Source organism: Callithrix jacchus, chromosome 9, assembly GCF_049354715.1.
Source record: "Callithrix jacchus isolate 240 chromosome 9, calJac240_pri, whole genome shotgun sequence".
Taxonomy (NCBI): domain Eukaryota; kingdom Metazoa; phylum Chordata; class Mammalia; order Primates; family Cebidae; genus Callithrix; species Callithrix jacchus.
In genome coordinates this window covers 99,422,655-99,446,412 of record NC_133510.1, presented here as the reverse complement: position 1 = coordinate 99,446,412, position 23,758 = coordinate 99,422,655, and the positions used below count along the sequence as shown (strand labels likewise).

At 39.7% G+C, this 23,758-nt stretch overlaps 1 protein-coding gene across 8 annotated transcripts in view; it reads left to right on the top strand.

The window, feature by feature from the left end:
* Positions 1–23,758, top strand: part of CDK17 (cyclin dependent kinase 17) — a 134,910-nt gene that overhangs the window by 53,762 nt on the left and 57,390 nt on the right. For 3 of the 8 annotated variants that reach the window (XM_035257350.3, XM_054238761.2, XM_078337094.1), the window contains one exon: positions 15,673–15,770. The exons of the other annotated variants lie outside the window; for them this stretch is intronic. The gene's annotated coding sequence lies outside the window, so the exon portion shown is untranslated. The remainder of the gene's footprint in view (positions 1–15,672; positions 15,771–23,758) is intronic. 8 annotated transcript variants of the gene reach the window in all.

Sequence of the window (23,758 nt, the reverse complement as noted above, 5' to 3'; positions counted from 1 at the left end):
TGTGGGAGATCCCTCTCTGTTTCACAGCCCCGGCTGTTGGCATTTTGAGCAGCTGGGACATGTTTTTTTCCTCTCTCTAGCCCCACTCCTGGCTTTAGGTCCTTTCGACTGGAGAGAGCACTAAACTAACACCTTGCCACCTTCCTTTGGCAGGCATGACCTTGTACTTAGTGAAGGCCCTGAGCACTTGGACAGGAGTTTCTCTTAGCTCTCCTGCCTTGTCCCCAGCATTCTGTGGTCCCATCACCTCACTCTCCCTTTTTCAGCTTCAGTACTTGGAAGAGATCCTATTGGGAAAGTACAGATTTGCTTTGTGAATACGGCTTCTGAGATTTTAATCTATCTTGCTAGCCCCCAGGTGCCCCTTGAAAAGTCTGTTGAAAGTGGACTAGTTTCCCCCTTCTAAAGGAGAAGGTTCACTTCTCCTTTCACCATGATCTCAGCCCTGTTTTCTTTTCCAGAAAGGGCTTGTTCCTCCAGAATTTAGTTGGTTTATTTTCTTTGCATCCTCAACTTTCTGAGTTTAAAAAACTATGATTTTATGGTTTATCTGGCTTGTTCTTATTGTTAAGCTGGGAGTAACAACAGTCTCTGTGAGCATCCGCATCATAACCATGAGCACCAATCCTGATATACTCTGTTGTGTTCGACATAATTGGTATAGGTCGACTGTTCATATTGAAATTATTTAGCTGATTATGTCAGTAAAACTCCACTCAAATGAAATATTGGCCATATTTAGGCTTGATGGAAAACTGATATAAATACCCGCTAACACAATAGTAACATTTTTTTCTTTGTTCTTTACCTGGATTTTACAACCATAAAATTTTTTTATTGTGGTACACATAACAAAATTTATCATTTTAATTATTATTTATTTGTTTGTTTGTTTTTTGAGACAGAGTTTCTCTCTTGTTGCCCAGGCTGGAGTGCAGTGGCGCAGTCTTGGCTTACCGCAACCTCAATCTCCTAGGTTCAAGTGATTCTCCTGCCTCTGCCTCCCAAGTAGCTGGGATTACAGTCATGTGCCACCATGCCCTGCTAATTTCGTATTTTTAGTAGAGATGGGGTTTCATCATGTTGGTCAGGCTGGTCTTGAACTCCCGACCTCAGGTGATCTGCCCACCTCAGCCTTCCAAAGTGCTTGGATTGTAGGCGTGAGCCACCACACCTGGCCCATTTTAATTTTTTTAAGCATAAAGTCCAGTGACATTAATTAAAATTGAAATTTTATGTAAACATCACAACTATTTCTAGAGCCTTTTCATCTACGTACAATCATACAATATTTGTCCTTTTGTGTTTGACTTAGTTCCCTTAGCATAATGTTCTCAAGGCTCATCTATGTTGTAGCATATGTCAGAACTTCATTTTTTTTTTATGGCATTGTATGTGTGTGCCACATTTTGTTTATTCATCTGTTGATTGGCGGGTTATTTTCACCTTTTGGCTTTTGTGAATAATGCTGCCATTAACATTGATATACAAGTATCTACTTGAATCCCTGTTTTCAGGTTTTTGTTTTTTTTTCATATATCCCTAGGAGTAGAATTGCTGCGTTGTATGATTATTCTGTGTTTAGTTTTTTGAGAAACTACCAGTTTTTCACAATGACTACACCATTTTATAGTTGCATCAGTGTTCTGGTTTGTTCACATCCTCACTGACGCTTACTGCTTTCTGTATGATAATAGGCATCCTACTGGGTATGAAGTGGTATTTCATAGTGGTTTTGGTTTGCATAATGAGTAATGATGTTGAACATCTTTTTATCTGCTTATAGGCCGTTGGTATAGCTTTGGTGCAATGTACATTCAAGACCTTTGCCCATTTTTAAATTGGGTGTTTGTTTTTTGTTGTTGAGTTGTAGTAGTTCTTTCTTGATATTAAATTCTTACTAGATAGATGATTTGCAGGTATTTTATCCCATTCTGTGTGTTGTTTCAAAGTCCAGTATATTTGTTTTTTTGGTCTTTTTGGTTGTTGCTTATGCTCTTGGTATCATATTTAAGAAATCATTGTGAAATCCAACATCAGGAATATTTTTTCTTAGCATTTTATAGTTTTAACTCTTATATTTAGGCCTTTGGTTCATTTTGAGTTAACTCTTGTATGTGATATAAGATAATGTTGCAGTTTCACTCTTTTGCATAAAAACATCAGTTTTCCCAGCACCATTTGCTGAATAGACTGCCCCTTTCCTATTGAATGGTCTTGACACCTTTGTCAAAAACCGGGTGTGAGAGTCTGTTTGGGTTCTCAGTCCTATTCTGTTGTTCTGTATCTCTCTTCTTATGCCAGTACATAACGTTTTGATGGTTGTAGCTTTTTATCTTTTTATTAAGTCTTGAAGTGAGGAAGCATGAGACCTCCACCTTTGTTCTTCTAGTTCAAAACTATTCAAGGTTCCTTGGAATTCCATATACATTTTAGGGTATGCTCTTCTTTTTTCTTCATTTATTTATTTAAATTTGAGACAGGGTCTCACTATCATCCAGGCTGGAGTGCAGTGGCATAATCATAGCTCTCTGTAAACTGGAACAAATTTTAGACTATATTCTTTTTCTGCCAAAGAGCACCATTGGCATTTTGATAGAAATTGCATTAAATCTGTAGATATTTTGGATAATATTGACCTCTTACTAATATTAAGTTTTCCAATCCATGAGTATGGGATATACTTCCATTTATTTAGGTTTCTTTAATTTTATTCAACAATATTTTGTAATTTTCAGCATGTATCACTGCATTGGTTAAATTTATTCCTAAGTACTTTATAGTTTTCGATGCTCTTCCAAATCGATTTTTTTTAAATTTCCCTTTTATATAGTTCATTGCTAGCCTATAGAAATATAACTGATTTTTACATGGCAGTTTTCTTTCTGCATCTTAAGGAAATGAGTTTATTATCTCTAACAGGGTTTTATTTGTGGATTCTTTAAGGTTTTCTTCATATAAGATCATGTCATCTCTAAATAGGGATAGTTTTACTTTATCATTTCCTGTTTAATTGCTTTATATATATATTTTTTGCCTAATTGTTCTGGCTAGAACTTTGAGTACTGTGTTGCATAGAAGTGGTAATAGCAGGCATCTTTGTCTAGTTTTTTAAATCTTAAAAGAAAAGCTTTCAGTCTTTCACCATTGAGTAGGATATTAACTGTGGGTTTTTATATATGGTCTTTTCATGTTGAGGAAGTTTCTTTCTATTTCTAGTTTATTGAGTGATTTTCATCATGAAAGGGTGTTGAATTCGTAAAATCTTTTTTTTTTGTTAAATCAGTTGAGGAGTTCATGTGGTTTATCTCCATTTTGCTAATGTGTTGTATTACATTACTTGGTTTTTTGTGTTTTTTTTTTTTGAGACAAAGTCTCATCAGCCCAGCTGGAGTGCAGTGGCATGATCTTGGCTCACTGCAACTTCCAACTCCTGGGTTCAAGCGATTCTCCTGCCTCAGCCTCCTGAGTAGCTGGGATTATAGGCATGTGCCACCATGCCCAGCTAATTTTTTTTTTTTTGTATTTTTAGCAGAGATGGGGTTTCACCGTGTTGGTTAGGCTGGTCTGGAACTCCTGATCTCGTGATTTGCCTGCCTCGGTCTCCCAAATTACTGAGATTACAGGCATGAGCCACCGTGCCCGGCCTGTTTTTCTTTTTTTTTTTTGTGACAGAGTTTTGCTATTCTCACACAGGCTGGAGTACAGTGTCCCAATCTCAGCTCATTGCAACCTCCACTTCCCAGGTTCAAGCGATTCTCCAGTCTCAACCTCCTGAGTAGCTAGGATTACAGGTGTGTGCCACCATGCCTGGCTACTTTTTTGTGTGTTTTTAGTAAAGACAGTGTTTTACCATGTTGGCCATGCTGGTCTAAAACTCCTGACCTCAGGTGGTCCATCCGTCTCGGCCTCCCAAAGTGCTGGGATTATAGGCGTGAGCCACAGCACCTTGCCAAGTCCTATATTTCTTCATAGATCTTCTGTCCAGTATTGAAAATAGGATATTGACGTCTCTGTTTGTTACTGTAGAATTGTCTGTTTCTCCTTTCAATTCTGTTTTTGCTTAATATATTTTCAGTCTCATTTTAGGTGCGTACATATTTATGATAGTTACATCTTTTTTTTTTTTTTTTTTAGAATTCATTGGTTTGTAATATGTTCACAAAGTTGTCAATATTAGAAGATTTTCATCACCTCGAAAGAAACCCCATACCATTTAGCTATGACCCTGACACCCTATGCTTGCTAGTCCTAGGCAACCACAAATCTAATTTGTGTCTATAGATATGCCTATTCTGGCCATTTTATATAGATAGAATCACATAATATGGGTCTTTTGTGACTAGCTTCTTACATTTAACATAATGTTTTCAAGATTCATCCATGCTGTGGTATGTATCAGTGATTCTCTACGAAAAATAAAAAGAAAAAAAACTTTCCTTTTTCTGGTCAAATAATATTTCATTGTATGGCTATCTCATATTTTGTTTATTTATGAAACCCTTATATGATGGCCTTGTTTCTTGTTTTCATACCCTTGTTTTGTCTGACAGAAACATAGCTACAGTTTCTTAGTGTCTTTGTATCCAAAGTGCTTCTCTCTCTCTCTTTTTTTTTTTTTTTGAGACAGAGTCTCTCTCTGCCACCAGGCTAGAGTGCAGTGGTGAGATTTTAGCTCACTGCAACCTCTGCCTCCAGGGTTCGAGCAGTTCTCCTGCCTCAGCCTCCCAAGTAACTGGGACTACAGGCACGTGCCATCTTGCCCAGCTAATTTTTGTATTTTTAGTAGAGACGGGGTTTCACTATGTTGGCCAGATGGTCTTGATATCTTGACCTGGTGATCTGACTGCCTCGTCCTCCCAGAGTGCTGGGATTACAGGTGTGAGCCACTGCGCCCGGCATTTTTTTTTTTTTAATGGAGTTTCGCTCTTGTTGCCCAGGTTTGACTTCAAACTATACTACAAGGCTACAGTAATCAAAACAGCATGGTATTGGTACCAAAACAGAGATGTAGACCAGTGGAACAGAACAGAGGCCTCAGAGGCAACACAGCATATCTACAACCATCCGATCTTTGACAAACCTGACAAAAACAAGCTATGGGGAAAGGATTCCCTGTTTAATAAATGGTGTTGGAAAAACTGGGTAGCCATGTGCAGAAAGCAGAAACTGGACCCCTTCCTGACACCTTACACTAAAATTAACTCCAGATGGATTAAAGACATAAGACCTAACACCATAAAAACTGTAGAAGAAAATCTAGGCAAAACCATCCAGGACATAGGAGTAGGCAAGGACTTCATGACCAAAACACCAAAAGCATTGGCAACAAAAGCCAAAATAGACAAATGGGACCTAATCAAACTCCACAGCTTCTGCACGGCAAAAGAAACAGTTATTAGAGTGAATTGGCAACCAACAGAATGGGAAAAAATTTTTGCCCTTTACCCATCTGACAAAGGGCTTGATATCCAGGATTTATGAAGAACTAAAACAGATTTACAAGAAAAAAAACAACCCCATTCAAAAGTGGGCAAAGGATATGAACAGACACTTTACAAAAGAAGACATACATGAGGCCAACGAACATGAAAAAATGCTCATTATCACTGGTCATTAGAGAAATGCAAATCAAAACTACATTGAGATACCATCTCACGCCAGTTAGAATGGCGATCATTAAAAAATCTGGAGACAACAGATGCTGGAGAGGATGTGGAGAAATAGGAACACTTTTACACTGCTGGTGGGAGTGTAAATTAGTTCAACCATTGTGGAAGACAGTGTGGCGATTCCTCAAGGACCTAGAAATAGAAATTCCATTTGACGCAGCAATCCCATTACTGGGTATATATCCAAAGGATTATAAATCGTTCTACTATAAGGACACATGCACACGAATGTTCATTGCAGCACTGTTTACAATAGCAATGACCTGGAACCAACCCAAATGCCCATCGATGATAGACTGCACTGGGAAAATGTGGCACATATCCACCATGGAATATTATGCAGCAATCAAAAATGATGAGTTCGTGTCCATTGTAGGGACATGGATGAACCTGGAAACCATCATTCTCAGCAAACTGACACAAGAGCAAAAAATCAAACACTGCATGTTCTCACTCATAGGTGGGTGTCGAACAATGAGAACACATGGACACGGTGGGGGGAGTACTACACACTGGGGTCTGTTGGGGGAAATAGGGGAGGGACAGTGGGGGGTGGGGAGTTGGGGGGAGAGAGCATGGGGAGAAATGCCAGATATAGGTGATGGAGAGGAAAGCAGCAAATCACACTGCCACGTGTGTACCTATGCAACAATCTTGCATGTTCTTCACATGTACCCCAAAACCTAAAATGCAATAAAAAAAAAAATAAAAAGGAAAAAAAAAATCCTTGTCAGATTAAAAAAAAAAAAAAGAGTGTACTAACATATCACAGTACATTTTAAGGGAATTTGTGTAAACCTTGCAGTTACATTTTATTACATAATATACATAGTTCATATTTTAATGGGAGTTTCACAAACTGTCTTAAGGATTCTCTCTGTCCTGTAAGTTCCACTGCGTCTCAGCTATTTTGGTTGAGGATAATTTTGTTTGTGAATAAAGAAAAAACATTCAACTAAAAAAAATAAAAATAAAAAAAATGAAAAGAAGAGTTACAAACCAAAAGTGCGTTAATACTCTTTTATAATTACCTGATTACACGGAACTTAAAAACAACAACAATAAAATAATTAAAAAAATAAGAAAAGCGAAAAGAGTTACAAACCAAAAGTACATTAATACCCTCTTTTAATACTCTGTGTTTACCTTTACCGTTGTTATAAATATTTATGTCCTTTCATTACAGCCTGAAGGTTTCCCTATATCTTTCTTATTTATTTTATTATTTTTTTTAATTGCATTTTAGGTTTTGGGGTACATGTGCAGAACATGCAAGATAGTTGCATAGGTACACATGTGGCAGTGTGTTTTGCTGCCTTCCTCCCCTTCACCCACATTTGGCATTTCTCCCCATGCTATCCCTCCCCAGCTCCCCCCCCCGCTGTCCCTTTCCTATTGCCCCCAATAGACCCCAGTGTGTAGTGCTCCCTTCGCTGTGTCCGTGTGTTCTCATTGTTCATCACTCACCTATGAGTGAGAATATGCGGGATTTCATTTTCTGTTCTTGTGTCAGTTTGCTGAGGATGATGTTCTCCAGATTCATCCATGTCCCTACAAAGGACACAAGCTCATCATTTTTGATTGCTGCATAATATTCCATGGTGGATATGTGCCACATTTTCCCAGTGCAGTCTATCATCAATGGGCATTTGGGTTGGTTCCAGGTCTTTGCTATTGTAAACAGTGCTGCAATGAACATTCATGTGCATGTGTCCTTATAGTAGACTGATTTATAGTCCTTTGGATATATACCCAGAAATGGGATTGTTGGGTCAAGTGGAATTTCTATTTCTAGGTCCTTGAGGAATCGCCACACTGTCTTCCACAATGGTTGAACTAATTTACACTCCTACCAGCAGTGTAAAAGTTCCTTTTTCTCCACATCCTCTCCAGCATCTGTTGTCTCCAGATTTTTTAAAGATCGCCATTCTAACTGGTGTGAGATGGTATCTCAATGTAGTTTTTTTTTTTTTTTTTTTTTGAGACGGAGTTTCGCTCTTGTCACCCAGGCTGCAGTGCAATGGTGCGATCTCGGCTCACCACAACCTCCGCCTCCTGGGTTCAGGCAATTCTCCTGCCTCAGCCTCCTGAGTAGCTGGGATTACAGGCATGCGCCACCATGCCCAGCTAATTTTTTGTGTTTTTAGCAGAGACGGTGTTCCGCCGTGTTGACCAAGATGGTCTCGGTCTCTTGACCTCATGATCCACCCGCCTCGGCCTCCCAAAGTGCTGGGATTACAGGCTTGAGCCACTGTGCCCGGCCGTATGTCTTCTTTTGTAAAGTGCCTGTTCATATCCTTTGCTCATTTTTGAATGGGTTTGCTTGTTTTTTTCCTGTAAATCTGTTTGAGTTCTTTGTAAATTCTGGATATCAGCCCTTTGTCAGATGGGTAAACTGCAAAAATTTTTTCCCATTCTGTTGGTTGCTGATTCACTCTAATGACTTTTTCTTTTGCCATGCAGAAGCTGTGGAGTTTGATTAGGTCCCATTTGTCTGTTTTTGCTTTTGTTGCCAATGCTTTTGGTGTTTTGGTCATGAAGTCCTTGCCTACTCCTATGTCCTGGATGGTTTTGCCTAGATTTCCTTCTAGGGTTTTTATGGTTCCTGGTCTTATGTTTAAGTCTTTAATCCATCTGGAGTTAATTTTAGTGTAAGGTGTCAGGAAAGGGGTCCAGTTTCTGCTTTCTGCACATGGCTAGCCAGTTTTTCCAACACCATTTATTGAACATGGAGTCCTTTCCCCATTGCTTGTTTTTGTCAGGTTTATCAAAGATTGTATGGTTGTAGATATGTTGTGTTGTCTCCGATGCCTCTGTTCTGTTCCATTGGTCTATATCTCTGTTTTGGTACCAGTACCATGCTGTTTTGATTACTGTAGCATTGTAGTAAAGTTTGAAGTCCGGTAGTGTGATGCCTCCTGCTGCGTTCTTTTTGCTTAGAATTGACTTGCCTATGCGGGCTCTCTTTTGGTTCCATATGAAGTACAATGTGTTTTTTTACAGTTCTGTGAAGAAAGTCAATGGTAGCTTAATGGGGATAGCGTTGAGTCCGTAAATTACTTTGGGCAGTATGGCCATTTTCACGATATTGATTCTTCCTAACCATGAACATGGAATGTTTCTCCATTTGTTTGTGTCCTCTCTTATTTCGTTGAGCAGTGGTTTGTACTTCTCCTTGAAGAGGTCCCTTACATTCCTTGTAAATTGTATTCCTAGGTATTTTATTCTCTTTCTAGCAATCGTGAATGGCAGTTCGTTCTTGATTTGGCTCTCTTTAAGTCTGTTACTGGTGTATGGGAATGCTTGTGATTTTTGCACATTGATTTTATATCCTGAGACTTTGCTGAAGTTGCTTATCAGTTTCACGAGTTTTTGGGCTGAGGCGATGGGGTCTTCTAGGTATACTATCATGTCTTCTGCAAATAGAGACAATTTGGCTTCCACCTTTCCTATTTGAATACCCTTTATTTCTTTTTCTTGCCTGATTGCTCTGGCTAGAACTTCCAGTACTATATTGAATAGGAGTGGTGAAAGAGGGCATCCTTGTCTAGTGCCAGATGTCAAAGGGAATGCTTCCAGTTTTTGTCCATTCAGTATGATATTGGCTGTTGGTTTGTCGTAAATAGCTTTTATTATTTTGAGATAATACCGAGTTTATTGAGGGTTTTTAGCATAAAGGGCTGTTGAATTTTGTCAAAGGCCTTCTCTGCATCAATTGAGATAATCATGTGGTTTTTGTTTTTGGTTCTGTTTATGTGGTGAATTACGTTGATAGACTTGCGTATGTTGAACCAGCCTTGCATCTCTGGGATGAATCCTACTTGATCATGATGGATAAGCTTTTTGATGTGCTGTTGCAATCGGCTTGCCAATATTTTATTGAAGATTTTTGCGTCTATGTTCATCATGGATATTGGCCTGAAGTTTTCTTTTCTTGTTGAGTCTCTGCCGGGTTTTGGTATCAGGATGATGTTGGTTTCATAAAATGATTTGGGAAGGATTCCCTCTTTTTGGATTATTTGGAATAGTTTCAGAAGGAATGGTACCAGCTCCTCTTTGTGTGTCTGGTAGAATTCAGCTGTGAACCCAGCTGGACCTGGGCTTTTTTTGTGTGGTAGGCTCTTAATTGCTGTTTCAACTTCAGACCTTGTTATTGGTCTATTCATAGTTTCAGCTTCCTCCTGGTTTAGGCTTGGGAGGACACAAGTGTCCAGGAATGTATCCATTTCTTCCAGGTTTACTAGTTTATGTGCATAGAGTTGTTTGTAATATTCTCTGATGATGGTTTGAACTTCTGTGGAATCTGTGGTGATTTCCCCTTTATCATTTTTTATTGCATCTATTTGGTTGTTCTCTCTTTTATTTTTAATCAATCTGGCTAGTGGTCTATTTTGTTGATCTTTTCAAAAAACCAGCTCTTGGATTTATTGATTTTTTGAAGGGTTTTTCTTGTCTCTATGTCCTTCAGTTCTGCTCTGATCTTAGTTATTTCTTGTCTTCTGCTGGGTTTTGAGTTTTTTTGATCTTGCTCCTCTAGCTCTTTCAATTTTGATGATAGGGTGTCAATTTTGGATCTCTCCACTCTTCTCACGTGGGCACTTATTGCTATATATTTTCCTCTATAGGCTGCTTTAAATGTGTCCCAGAGATTCTGGTATGTTGTGTCTTCGTTCTCATTGGTTTTTAAGAACTTCTTTATTTCTGCCTTCATTTCATTGTTTATCCAATCAACATTCAAGAGCCAGTTATTCAGTTTCTATGAAGCTGTGCAGTTCTGAGTTAGTTTCTGTATTCTGAGTTCTAACTTGATTGCACTATGGTCTGAAGGACTGTTATGATTTCAGTTGTTTTGCATTTGCTGAGGAGTGCTTTACTTCCAATTATGTGGTCAATTTTAGAGTAGGTGTGATGTGGTGCTGAGAAGAATGTATATTCTGTGGATTTGGGGTGGAGAGTTCTGTAAATGTCTATCAGGATTGCTTTTTCCGGGTCTGAGTTCAAGCCCTGGATATCCTTGTTAATTTTCTGTCTGGTTGATCTGTCTAATATTGACAGTGGAGTGTTAAAGTCTCCCACTATTATTGTGTGGGAGTCTAAGTCTCTTTGTAAGTCATTAAGAACTTGCCTTATCTATCTGGGTGCTCCTGTATTAGGTCCATACATATTTAGGATTGTTAGCTCTTCTTGTTGTATCGATCCTTTTACCATTATGTAATGTCCTTCTTTGTCTCTTTTGATCTTTGTTGCTTTAAAGTCTATTTTATCAGAGATGAGAATTGCAACTCCTGCTTTTCTTTGCTCTCCATTTGCTTGGTAAATCTTCCTCCATCCCTTTATTTTGAGCCTTTGTGTATCCTTGCATGTGAGATGGGTTTCCTGGATACAGCACAGCGATGGGTTTTGGCTTTTTATCCAATTTTCCTGTCTGTGTCTTTTGATTGGTGCATTTAGCCCATTTACATTTAGGGTTAATATTGTTATGTGTGAATTTGATACTGCCATTTTGATGCTAGCTGGCTGTTTTGCCCGTTAGTTGATGCAGATTCTTCATTTTGTTGATGCTCTTTAGCATTTGGTATGTTTTTGGAATGGCTGGTGCTGGTTCTTCCTTTCTATGTGTAGTGCCTCTTTCAGGAGCTCTTGTAAAGCAGGCCTGGTGGTGGCAAAAATCTCTGAGTACTTGCTTGTTCACAAAGGATTTTATTTTTCCTTCACTTCTGAAGCTCAGTTTGGCTGGATATGAAATTCTGGGTTGAAAGTTCTTTTCTTTAAGAATGTTGAATATTGGCCCCCACTCTCTTCTGGCTTGTAGTGTTTCTGCCAAGAGATCTGCTGTGAGTCTGATGGGCTTCCCTTTGTGGGTGACCCGACCTTTCTCTCTGGCTGCCCTTAGCATTTTCTCCTTCATTTCAACCCTGGTGAATCTGATGATTATGTGCCTTGGGGTTGCTCTTCTTGTGGAATATCTTTGTGGTGTTCTCTGTATTTCCTGGACTTGAATATCGGCCTGCCTTGCTAGGTTGGGGAAATTTTCCTGGATAATATCCTGAAGAGTATTTTCCAGCTTGGATTCATTCTCTTTGTCACATTCAGGTATACCTATCAAACGTAGATTAGGTCTCCTCACATAGTCCCACATTTCTTGGAGACTTTGTTCATTCTTTTTTGTGCTTTTTTTCTCTAATCTTGGCTTCTCATTTTATTTCATTGAGTTTATCTTCGACTTCTGATATCCTTTCTTCTGCTTGGTTAATTCAGCTGTTGAAACTTGTGCATGCTTCATGAAGTTCTCTTGTTGTGTTTTTCAGCTCTTTCAATTCACTCATATTCCTCTCTAAGTTGTCCATTCTTGTTATCATTTCCTCAAATCTTTTTTCAAGTTCTTAGTTTCTTTGCATTGATTTAGAACATGTTCTTTTAGCTCACTGAAGTTTCTCATTACCCACCTTCTGAAGTCTGATTCTGTCATTTCATCTCACATATTCTCCGTCCAGCTTTGTTCACTTGCTGGTGAGGAGTTTTGGTCCTTTGTCGGAGGTGAGGTGTTCTGGTTTTGGGTGTTTTCCTTCTTTTTGCGCTCATTTCTTCCCATCTTCGTGGATTTATCCACCTGTCTGAGTGGTTGCTGATTTTCCCATTGGGTCTCTGATGTCCAGATTGTTGATGATGAAGTATTTTTGTTTCTTAGTTTTCCTTCTAACAGTCTGGCCCCACTGCTGTAAGACTGCTGAGGTCCACTCCAGGCGCTGCTTGCCTGGGGAACTCCTGTAGCAGCTGCGGAACCATGAGGGTTGCTACCAGATTCTTCTTCTGCTATCTTTGTCCCTGAATGATGCCCGCCAAATGTCAGTGTGATCAGTCCTTTGTGAGGTGACTCTTTGGATATACGGGGGTCAGGGAGCTGCTTGAGGAGACAGTCTGTACTTTATAGGAGCTCAAGTACTGAGCTTTGAGTTCCTTTGTTCATTCAGAGCTGCTAGGCAGGTATGTTTAAGTCTCCTGCAGCAGAACTCATAAGGCCCCCCTTTTTTTTCCTCAGATGCTCTGTCCCGGGGCTTTATTCATGAGTATCGGTTGCGCGTTCCTGCCCAGCGAGGAGGCAGTCTAGTCACTGCCTGCCTCTAGTGGCTATGATGAGCTGCTGTGGGCTCCGCCCTGCTGCCGTGTGTAATTCCCTGTAATCCTGTTAATATGGGTGTGGTTAGAACTGCAGTGGCGATGGTGGCCCGCCTCTGTAGTGGCAGACTCTCTCTGTTATGGCGAGTTGCCTCGGCAATGGCAGGCTGCGTTAGCAATGGCAGAGTTCCTTGGTAGTGGCAGATGCCCCTCCCCCACCAAGCTGCACTGTTCTGGGTTCAGCTGTGCTTGCTGTGAAACTCTCAACCTGGAGCGTTTCAAATTGCTGTTTTGTTTGTTTTTGTGGGAGTGGGAACTGCCGAGCCTGATCACCTGGCTCCCTGCCTCAGAGCCGCACCCCTCTTTTTTTTAAAATTAAATGGTTGACTCTCTCCCAGGTGTTCCAGTCACCTTCTGCAAGGGTGCCGGGATCTGTGTGATTTCCTGTGCAGTGACCCACTGCGCCAGCTCAAACCACGTTGCTGTCCGGGAATCTCCTGGCCTGGCTTTCTGTTTAAGTCCCATTTAATCAGATGAATGTGCTAATCTGCCTTCCGAAATCTCCAATTGCCTGTTTAACAGGGCAACCAAACCAGTGTATTTTGTATGGGGTGTCGCTGCGCTGCGGCCTCGGCCCAAACAGCCGCGCCAGCCCAAACTGCTGCGCTGGCGGCCTGTTGGGCTCTTACACTGGGAATCTCCTGGTCTGTGGGAAATAAAGATCCGTATGGAAATGTGGTGTCCACTCACCCTCTGCGGATTAACTGGGAACTGCAATCCTGAGTTGGTCCTTCAGCACCATCTTCCCCGAGCCCCGGTTTCCCTATATCTTTCTTGTGGAGTAGGTCTACTGGTAACAAACTGCTTTGCTTTCGTTCATCTGGAAATTTCTCCTTCATTCTTGAAGAATAGTTTTGCCGAATATAAAATTATTCGTTGACTTTTTATTTTCTTTCCAGATTTAAAATATGCCATTTGTACTGCTACCTGATCATCAGAGTTTCTGATCACACATCAGCTGTTAATCTTATTGAGGAGCCGATGTATATGTAAAGTTGCTTTTCTTTTGATGCTTTCAAGGTTCGTTTTTTTTTTTGAGATGAAGTTTCGTTCTTGTTACCCAGGCTTGAGTGCAATGGCACAATCTCGGCTCACCACAACCTCCGCCTTTTGGGTTCAGGCAATTCTCCTGCCTCAGCCTCCTGAGTAGCTGGGACTACAGGCACGCGCCATCATGCCCAGCTAATTTTTTGTATTTTTAGTAGTGACAGGGTTTCACAATGTTGACCAGGATGGTCTTGATCTCTTGAACTCATGATCCACCCGCCTTGGCCTCCCAAAGTGCTGGGATTACAGGCTTGAGCCACCACACCCGGCCGAAGATTCTTTATTTATCTTTGGGTTTCTACACATTGAATATAATGTGCCTCAATTTTGGATCTCCTTTGAATTTATTCTTGAATTTCACTGAAGTTTTTGGATGTATATATTCATGTGTTTACAGGTTTGAGACGCTTTCCACCATTATTTCTTCAAATATTTCCCTTTTTCTTTTATCTTTGGGGGCTCCTATGGTATGTATGTTGGTATACTTAATAGTGTCCAATAGGTTCATCAGGCTCTATTCACTTTTTTTCATTCTTTTTTCTTTGTTTCTCTAAGACTGGATATTTTAATTGCCTTGTCTTCAAATTTGCTAATAATTTTTTTCTGCCTGTTCAAATCTGTGGAACCACTCTAGTGAATTTTTAAATTTTAGTTACTGTAATTTTCAGTTTTGGAATTTTTGTTTGGTTCCTTTTTATAATTTCAGTCCCTTTATTGATATTTTTGTTTTGCTCATTCATTGTTTTCTTGATTTCCTTCAGCTCTTTGAGCACATTTAGGAGAAGCATGTTTAGGACAGTTCATTTAACATTTTTGACTAGCAATTCCAGATTCTGTACTTTTTAGGTTTCTGTCAAATGCTTTTTTTCTTAATGGGTCGTGCTTTCCTGTTTGTGAGCTTTGTGGTTATTTGTTGAGACCTGGCCACTATACTCCAAAGTGGTAACTGTAGTTATCGGTTCTCCCACTCATCAGGCCTTTCTTGGCTGGTTGAAGGCTATTGTCATTCCTTTTTGACTTTCCTAAACCATTTTTGCAAACTGTGTATTCCTTCTTGTGTGTAGTCACTAAAGTTTCTATTCCATTATCTCTGTAGTAAGTCTGTGACCTAACAATGATATAAGAATATCTGGGTTAAATAAGAAGATGCCATGTTATTAGATCTTCCAGTAGATGCCAGTTTGCCTCTCCTTCCCAGTTAGCTCTAGAGGGCCTAAATAAAGGCAAACATCTGTCTCTGTGCCTCTCATCGATCTTGCCAAACAGACCAAAATATTCAAACTTGAATTTTGGAGGACAAAGTTCTCCCACTGCCTGCTATGGCACTAATAAGTTGTTCCAGAGATTGGGGCTGTTATTCCCTACTGTTGTGGCAAAGCTGAGGAATGGGGAATGGTAGCTATGGTTTGCCCATGTGAGTCTTCTATCAAGATCAGCAGCCTCTGCATGAAGCACTTCCCTGGTTTTAAGTGTCTAATTAAGTTTCATACTTGGAAGATAGTTGATTCTTGTTTTTCCAGTTTACTGGTTATTTTTTGGTGCAAGGACCAAGTTCTAGAGCATTCTTCTCTGGCATTTTATTCCTCAAGTGTCACGATAATCTTATATTGTCTTTCTCACAGTATTTATGAATAGAGGAAAATCTTTGGTACATTTTTTTTTCTAGTTTCTATGTTTCCCTATTCATACTATTAAAAAAAAAAGAATCACCCTCAGACTTGAACACATAAAGGATTAAATTTTTTTTTTTGAGATGGAGTTTGCTTTTGTTGCCTAGGCTCGAGTGTAGTGGCATGATCTTGGTTCACCACAACCTCCGCCTCCCGGGTTCAAGTGATTCTCCTGCCTCAGCCTCCTGAACAGCTGAGATTACAGGTATGTGTCATCAAGGCCAGGTCATTTTGTAGTTTTAGTAGAGACAGGGTTTCTCCATGTTGGTCAGGCTATTCTCGAACTCCCAACCTCAGGTAATCCACCCGCCTTGGCCTCCCAAAGTGCTGGGATTACAGGTGTTTTCCACTGTGTGCAGCCAAGGATTAAAATTTTTTAAGTATGGAAAAAACCTCTAAGCATGATTGAAATTTTAATTCAGTGCTCTGTCAGTGTTTGTAAATCACTTTATGTATTTTGTTTTGTTCTTGTTTTTGTTTGGTTTTGTTTTTTGAGATGGAGTTTTGCTCTGTCACCTGGGCTGGAGTGCAGTGGCACGATCTTGGCTGTTTGCAACCTCTACCTCCTAAGTTCAAGCGATTCTTCTGCCTCAGCCTCCCGAGTTGTTGATAATACAGGTGTGCACCAGCAGGCCTGACTAATTTTTGTATTTTACTTTGTGTTTTATACAAATAACAAAATCATTTCTAGTTAAAAAAGTTTAAGTTTTAAACATTGGTTATTCCTCATTCCGTATGATTAGCTTACATGTCCTAGAGTGTGTTTGGTATTTGTCATGGCCTAATCATTGTGGAGAAAATAACAGAACATTTGCTTACATGCCATGTAATGAGTTCACTTTGTATACAGTAGTGTTTATTTGTAGTCATCGTTACTTAAAATGTTATGAAGAAACATCTGTCATTATCTCTGTTTGATATTTCAAAAAGACTGACAAAAGCAACATTAAGTGGCAAAACCTTAGTTTCCCATTTAAATCCTGTATTTTAATCTTTACTTCACAGTATTTGTTCTACATGTAAATTTTGCCTGTTTACCTAAAGGAAAATCATTTAGGCATTTCAAAATAATATTTAGCCTTTTCTTTAATTTTTTTTTGCAATTACTAACATAAATTGTTTTAAGAATATATCAAACATAAACAGTGTGTTGCCACTCTAATTAAAGTCCTTTTATATTAGAGTAGCTTGAATATAAGTGTTAAGCGCATTGCTTGTGTAAAGAGACCACCAAGAAGGCTTCATGTGGGCAATGAGGTAGTTTTATTTAGCACTTGAGTGCAAGTGGGCCAATTCTGAGAAAAGAATGAGGCAAGGGGAGTAGGAAAGGGGACTGGTTATATAGGTTGAGGTAAATGGTCAGTTAAAGGTAGTAATCTATTTTACGGGGGAGGGGGGAAGGGTGTCACGGGATGCATGGTCACAAGGGTAGGGCTTATCTATTAGAAACAGGCATGTTCACAGGGTGAGGGTTATCAGTTGCAAGTAGAGGGGAGGATGTGGTAAATTACATAGTAACAGGGGTGTGGGTCTTGAGAAACCCAGTGTCTAGGGGGGAAGTTTTGTAAGGCTGAGCAGGAACAATGGTCTTATGTCTCAGGGAGAGAGCAATCAGTTGAGGCAGGAGCTAGCTGTTTCACTTCTTTTTATGGCCACCCGGTTACTTCAGTCTTTCTGGCTCCTGGAGACCATCTGGAGGTGTATGGGCAGGTCACCAAGGCTATGATGGCCAGTCTTGGACTTGGAGGCCTGACATTAAGGTGAATTTGTATCCAAAGAGTTATTTACTGCAAGTACTGAGAAAACTACACTATAATATCATTTTTACAAGTAAAGACTCACACTAGAATGTCTAGTTTGGGAGTATTTATAGCTGTTACCTTCTTTAAAAACAGTGTGTGGTATGCATATTTTTCCATTCCTAAGGCCCAAACTTAGTTGGCATTCTAGAATCATTATTTATATTCTTTAGGTAAATAGATTCTAATTACCTATTCAGGATAAAAGAAACATAGAAACTTTCTTAACTGTATAGCAGATAATCCTGGAACAAGTTTAGCCCAAGGTGAAGTAAGATAATGTATTATATTTGCAAGTTCCTTTTATGTATTTATTGTTAAGAACTGATTTTTGAACATTTTCAACTGTCTTTAAATGGAGAGTTATATGCTGTCATTCTGTTATCCTTTACTGCCCTTTTACCATTTTAAATTTGATTTAAGTATTACAAAAAGCTAGAAGTGTTTTTGATGTCTAGAAAAACAGTTATTTTGCAGTGTGCATACACATATGTGTATGTATACATATGGAATATGTATGTATATATGTATATGATAAGTGCTGTGAGTGAACTATGAAGGAGTAGAGTGGGTCAGAAAAGGGCCCTCCGAAAAATGACATTAACACTGAAATGTGAACATTCAATCATTTACTATTAAGTCGCATTGTTTACTCTATCTTAATATTTATAGAAATGATAGTGTAGAATAGTGGCCTCCAGATCCATCCATTTATCCTAAGCAAACTAATGCAGGAACAGAAAACCAAATATCACATGTTCTCACTCGTAAAGTGGGGACTAATAGGCAATGAGAACACATGGATGCAAAGAAGGGGATCCACAGACACCGGGGTGTTCTTGAGAGTGAAGATTGGAGGAGGGGAGAGGATCAAAAGACTACCTATTGGGTACTATACTTATTACCTCGGTGACAAAATAATCTGCACACCAAACCCTCATATATGCAGTTTATCTATATAGCAAACATACCTGTGTACTCCTGAGCCTAAAATAAAAGTTAAAGAGAAGTGATAATATAAAAATCTTAGTAACTAAACAAATAAAATATTTTAACCAAACTCTTGAGTGTTCCAATTTTAGAAAATCAGTAATTTAGCACTGCTCTATTACAGTAAACATTAAAGATTAACCCTAAAGACAATATGTCATAAAAGGTGTTTTTAGTTTAGCATATGTGCTTTTGTTCTCAGCTAATGAAAAAAAGTTGATATGCACAGTTCTACTTACAGATAATTAGAAATGTCAAGGAACCTATTTCATTTGGGAATATTTTTCCTTTAATAATGATCTAGGCTGTGATAATGAAATTCTATCTGTAGTGGTAATGAAACACTATCTGTGTTTACAAATCATTGTAACTTAATTAAAATTTTACAATTATATCAGATTAAAAATAGGAACAATTTGAAGATGCGATTTTATTTGAAAATTTTGTAGCAAGGTTTAGCTTTATAAATATTTTTCTCTTTTATGAATTAGAAATATCTTTTTTATTCCTGACAGAATATAAAATAAGTATAATTAAGGTTATTTTATAGACCAGGCTTTTGTTCACTCTTTGATGATGAAATAAGTGCCATGCATATTATTCTGAGTTAGAAGCACATAGAATGTTCCCTGATATATTGTTCAAATGTACAGGGAACATATGAAGAAAAGGTTAAGGATTATGTGATTCTATTCTTTTTATTTTGGACTCTCTTAAAACCACCAAGATCTACTTGACACTCTCTATTAGCATTGTCCAATAGAAATGTAATGTATACCACATATGTAATTTTTAAGATTTTTGTAGGCATTTTTTTGAAAGGTTTTTAAAAGGCAAAGTTAATTTTGGAGATATTTTCTACTTAACCAGACATCTGAAATATTTTTCAATATTTTGTTTGTTTATTTATTTGAGACAGAGTCTCACTCTGTTGTCCAGACTGGAGTGCAGTGACATGATCTTAGCTCACTGCAACATCTGCCTCCCAGGATCAAGTGATTCTCATGCTTCAGCCCGAGTAGCTGGGATTACAGGCGTGCACACCTGGCTAATTTTCGTATTTTTAGTAGAGACGGAGTTTTGCCATGGTGGCCATACTGATCTCGAATTCTTGACCTCAAGGGATCTGCTTGCCTTGGCCATTCAAAGTGCTGGGATTACAGGCATGAGCCACTGTGCCTGGCCCTCGACATGTTACAATATAATAATTTTTTGGGGGGCAAGGGATAATAAATGTTGTTGTCTGAAGCCACTAAGGTTTTTTTTTTTTTATTTTTAAGAAAGCTGTGGTAAAATAATGTTTTTACCATTTTTAAGCACAGTTCAGTGGTATTTAGTTCATATTGTTCTGCATTTATCACCATTATCTATCTTCAGCATTCATTTAATCTTGCCAAATGTAAACTCTCTACCCATTAAAGAATAACTTCCCATTCCTGTTCTTTCCCAGCCCCTGGCAATCAAAGTCCACTGTGTATTTTACTGTTGCAGCACAACTCAGTTTGGACTACATACTTTTCAAGCGCCCATTAGGCTGCTGTTGGCAACCGTTTTGGATAGCTCAGTTCTATGCTGTAATAGATAAAGAATCCATTTATAGTTGGCCTGTGTTACAGAATGTTACTGTGTTATGTGAATTAATTCTGTAATAACATTTCTGTAATACTTTGTTATTTTGTCCTTATTTGTCATGTAGAATAATAGGCAGATCCCATCGTCAGCAAACTTTCACAAATGGTGTGGCAAGATTCTGAAGTGTTGATGTCTGTATAGTTGGATACGCAGCAAGTGACTAGATGCCTATGTTTGAGAATGTTGGTAGTTATGAGCTACCATCTCCTAGGACTTTTTGTGGGGGCATGTAGATTTCTTGGAGTGTGCAATGGGAATCTCCAAGACCAAACCATCATGCTTGATGATTTGCTCAAAGGACTTATAGAACTTAGAGAAAAGCTGTTAAACTCATAGTCATGATTTGTTATGGCTAAAAGATACAGATGAAAATCAAAGGGAGGGGGAGGACTCAAGATGGCGCTGTGAGAATCTCCTCGTTGAATCCGTGGAGAGGTGAGTCGGAGCTGCATTTCCAGACTGATCTTTGTTGCCCGCAGAACGGGGAAATTCCCAAGTATAAAGGAGACGCGGGACGCCAGGCAGCCGGGGTGGTGGCGGCCGGCCCTACCCAGCACTCCCCACAGGGCGCACTTGTCCGGGTGCCCTGTTGAACTGGCAACGTGAGACTTGAGAGGGCTGGACCTGAGGCTGAACGAGACTTGGACAGTGGGCCAGCACACGGGATTGCAGGGACAGAGCGTTTGGGCTAGCCCAGTGGGACGAACAAAACCGCGATTTCAAACGATCCCGAGCAGACGGTCTGAGACGCTCTGTGGGGGAGGGGCGTCCACCATTACCGAGGCAACCCGCCCCAACTGAGATACACACCCACTGCTGACGCAGCCAGCCGTTGCCAAGGCAACCCATCCCTACTGAGATACATGCCCACTGCTGACGCAGCCTGCCGTTGCCAAGGCAACCCGCTACAACAGAGAGACTCCGCCGCAGGGCGTGGCGGAGATCACAGCAGAACAGCAGAGCCTGCAGCATTAGGGTGAACCTCACAAGAGCAGGGCGGAGCCTCGGCATGCCAACAGTGGCTAGTCTGCCTCCTAGCTGGGCAGGACACCTCAACGGACATCCAAAAATAAAGCCCGAACCCCCCAACACAGAGCATTTGAGAAAAAAAGGGTTTTTTTAATGAGCTCTGGTGCAGCAGAATCAAACGTAGCAGCCTAACAGCCCTGAATGAACAACAGACCTCACAGCTCAGCAATTGAGCTCCTATAAAGTACAGACTGTCTCCTCAAGCAGCTCCCTGACCCCTCTATATCCAGAAGACTGACATTTGGCAGGCATCATCCTGGGACAAAGATAGCAGAAAAAGAAACTGGTAGCATCCCTCACTGTGCCACAGCTGCTAGAGGTGCACCCCAGACAAGCAGGGCCTGGAGTGGACCTCAGCAGTCGTACAGCGAAGGAGCTAGACTGGTAGAAGGAAAACCAAGTAACAGAAATACTTCATCATCAACAATCTGGGTGTCCACTCAGAGACCCAATCGAAAAGTCAGCAACTACGCAGACAACAAGCAGATAAATCCACAAAGATGGGAAGAAACCAGTGAAAAAAGGAGGAAAACACCCAAAACCAGAACACCTCGCCTCCTAGAAAGGACTAAAACTCCTCACCAGCAAGGGAACAAAGCTGGACGGAGAATGACTGTGATGAAATGACGGAATTAGACTTAAGAAGGTGGATAATGAGAAACTTTTGTGAGCTAAAAGAACATGTATTAAATCAATGCAAAGAAACTAAGGAACTTGAAAAAAGATATAAGGAAATGATAACAAGAATGGATAACTTAGAGAGGAATATGAATGAATTAAAGGAGCTGAAAAACACAATACGAGAACTTCGTGAAGCATGCACGAGTTTCAATAGCCGAATTGACCAAGCAGAAGAAAGAATATCTGAAGTCGAAGACCAACTCAATGAAATAAAACGAGAAACCAAGATTAGAGAAAAAAGTGCAAAAAGGAATGAACAAAGTCTTCAAAAAATGTGGGACTATGTGAAAAGACCTAACCTACGTTTGACAGGTGTACCAGAAGGGAACGAAGAGAATGAATCCCAGCTGGAAAATACTCTTCAAGACATCATCCAGGAAATTTTTCCCCACCTAGCAAGACAGGCCAACACTCAAATGCAGGAAATACAGAGAACATCACAAAGATATTCCGCAAGAAGAGCAACCCCAAGGCACATAATCGTCAGATTCAACAAGGTTGAAATAAAGAAGAAAATACTAAGGGCAGCCAGAGAGAAAGGTCGGGTCACCCACAAAGGGAAGCCCATCAGACTCACAGCAGATCTCTCGGCAGAAACACTACAAGCCAGAAGAGAGTGGGGGTCAATATTGAGCATTCTTAAAGAAAAGAACTTTCAACCCAGAATTTCATATCCGGCCAAACTGAGCTTCAGAAGTGAAGGAAAAATAAAATCCTTTGTGAACAAGCAAGTACTCAGAGATTTTGTCACCACCAGGCCTGCTTTACAAGAGCTCCTAAAAGAGGCACTACACATAGAAAGGAACAACCAGTACCAGCCATTCCAAAGTCACACTAAATGCTAAAGAACATCAACATAATGAAGAATCTACAACAACTAACAGGCAAAACAGCCACTTAGCATCAAAATGGCAGTATCAAATTCACACATAACAATATTAACCCTAAATGTAAGCGGACTAAATGCACCAATCAAAAGACACAGACTGGCATATTGGATAAAAATCCAAAACCCATCGGTGTGCTGTATCCAGGAAACCCATCTCACATGCAAGGATACACAAAGGCTCAAAATAAAGGGATGGAGGAAGATTTACCAAGCAAATGGAGAGCAAAAAAAAGCAGGAGTTGCAATTCTCATCTCTGATAAAATAGACTTTAAAGCAACAAAGATCAAAAGAGACAAAGAAGGCCATTACATAATGGTAAAAGGATCGATACAACAAGAAGAGCTAACGATCCTGAACATATATGGACCCAATGCAGGAGCACCCAGATACATAAGGCAAGTTCTTAATGACTTACAAAGAGACTTAGACTCCCACACAATAATAGTGGGAGACTTTAACACTCCACTGTCAATATTAGACAGATCAACCAGACAGAAAATCAACAAGGATATCCAGGGCTTGAACTCAGACCTGGAGCAAGCAAACCTGATAGACATTTACAGAACTCTCCACCCCAAATCCACAGAATACACATTCTTCTCAGCACCACATCACACCTACTCTAAAATTGACCACATAATTGCAAGTAAAGCACTATTCAACAAATGCAAAACAACTGAAATCATAACAAACAGCCTCTCAGACCATAGTGCAATCAAGTTAGAACTCAGAATACAGAAACCAACCCAGAACCGCACAGCTTCATGGAAACTGAACAACTGGCTCTTGAATGTTGACTGGGTAAACAATGAAATGAAGTCAGAAATAAAGAAGTTCTTCGAAACCAATGAGAACGAAGACACAACATGCCAGAACCTCTGGGACATATTTAAAGCAGTCTCTAGAGGAAAGTATATAGCAGTAAGTGCCCATATGAGGAGAATGGAGAGACCCAAAATTGACACCCTATCATCAAAATTGAAAGAGCTAGAGGAGCAAGATCAAAAAAACTCAAAACCCAGCAGAAGACAAGAAATAACTAAGATCAGAGCTGAACTGAAGGAGATTGAGACACGAAAAACCCTTCAAAAAATCAATAAATCCAAGAGGTGGTTTTTTGAAAAGGTAACAAAATAGACAGACCACTAGCCAGATTGATTAAAAAGAAAAGA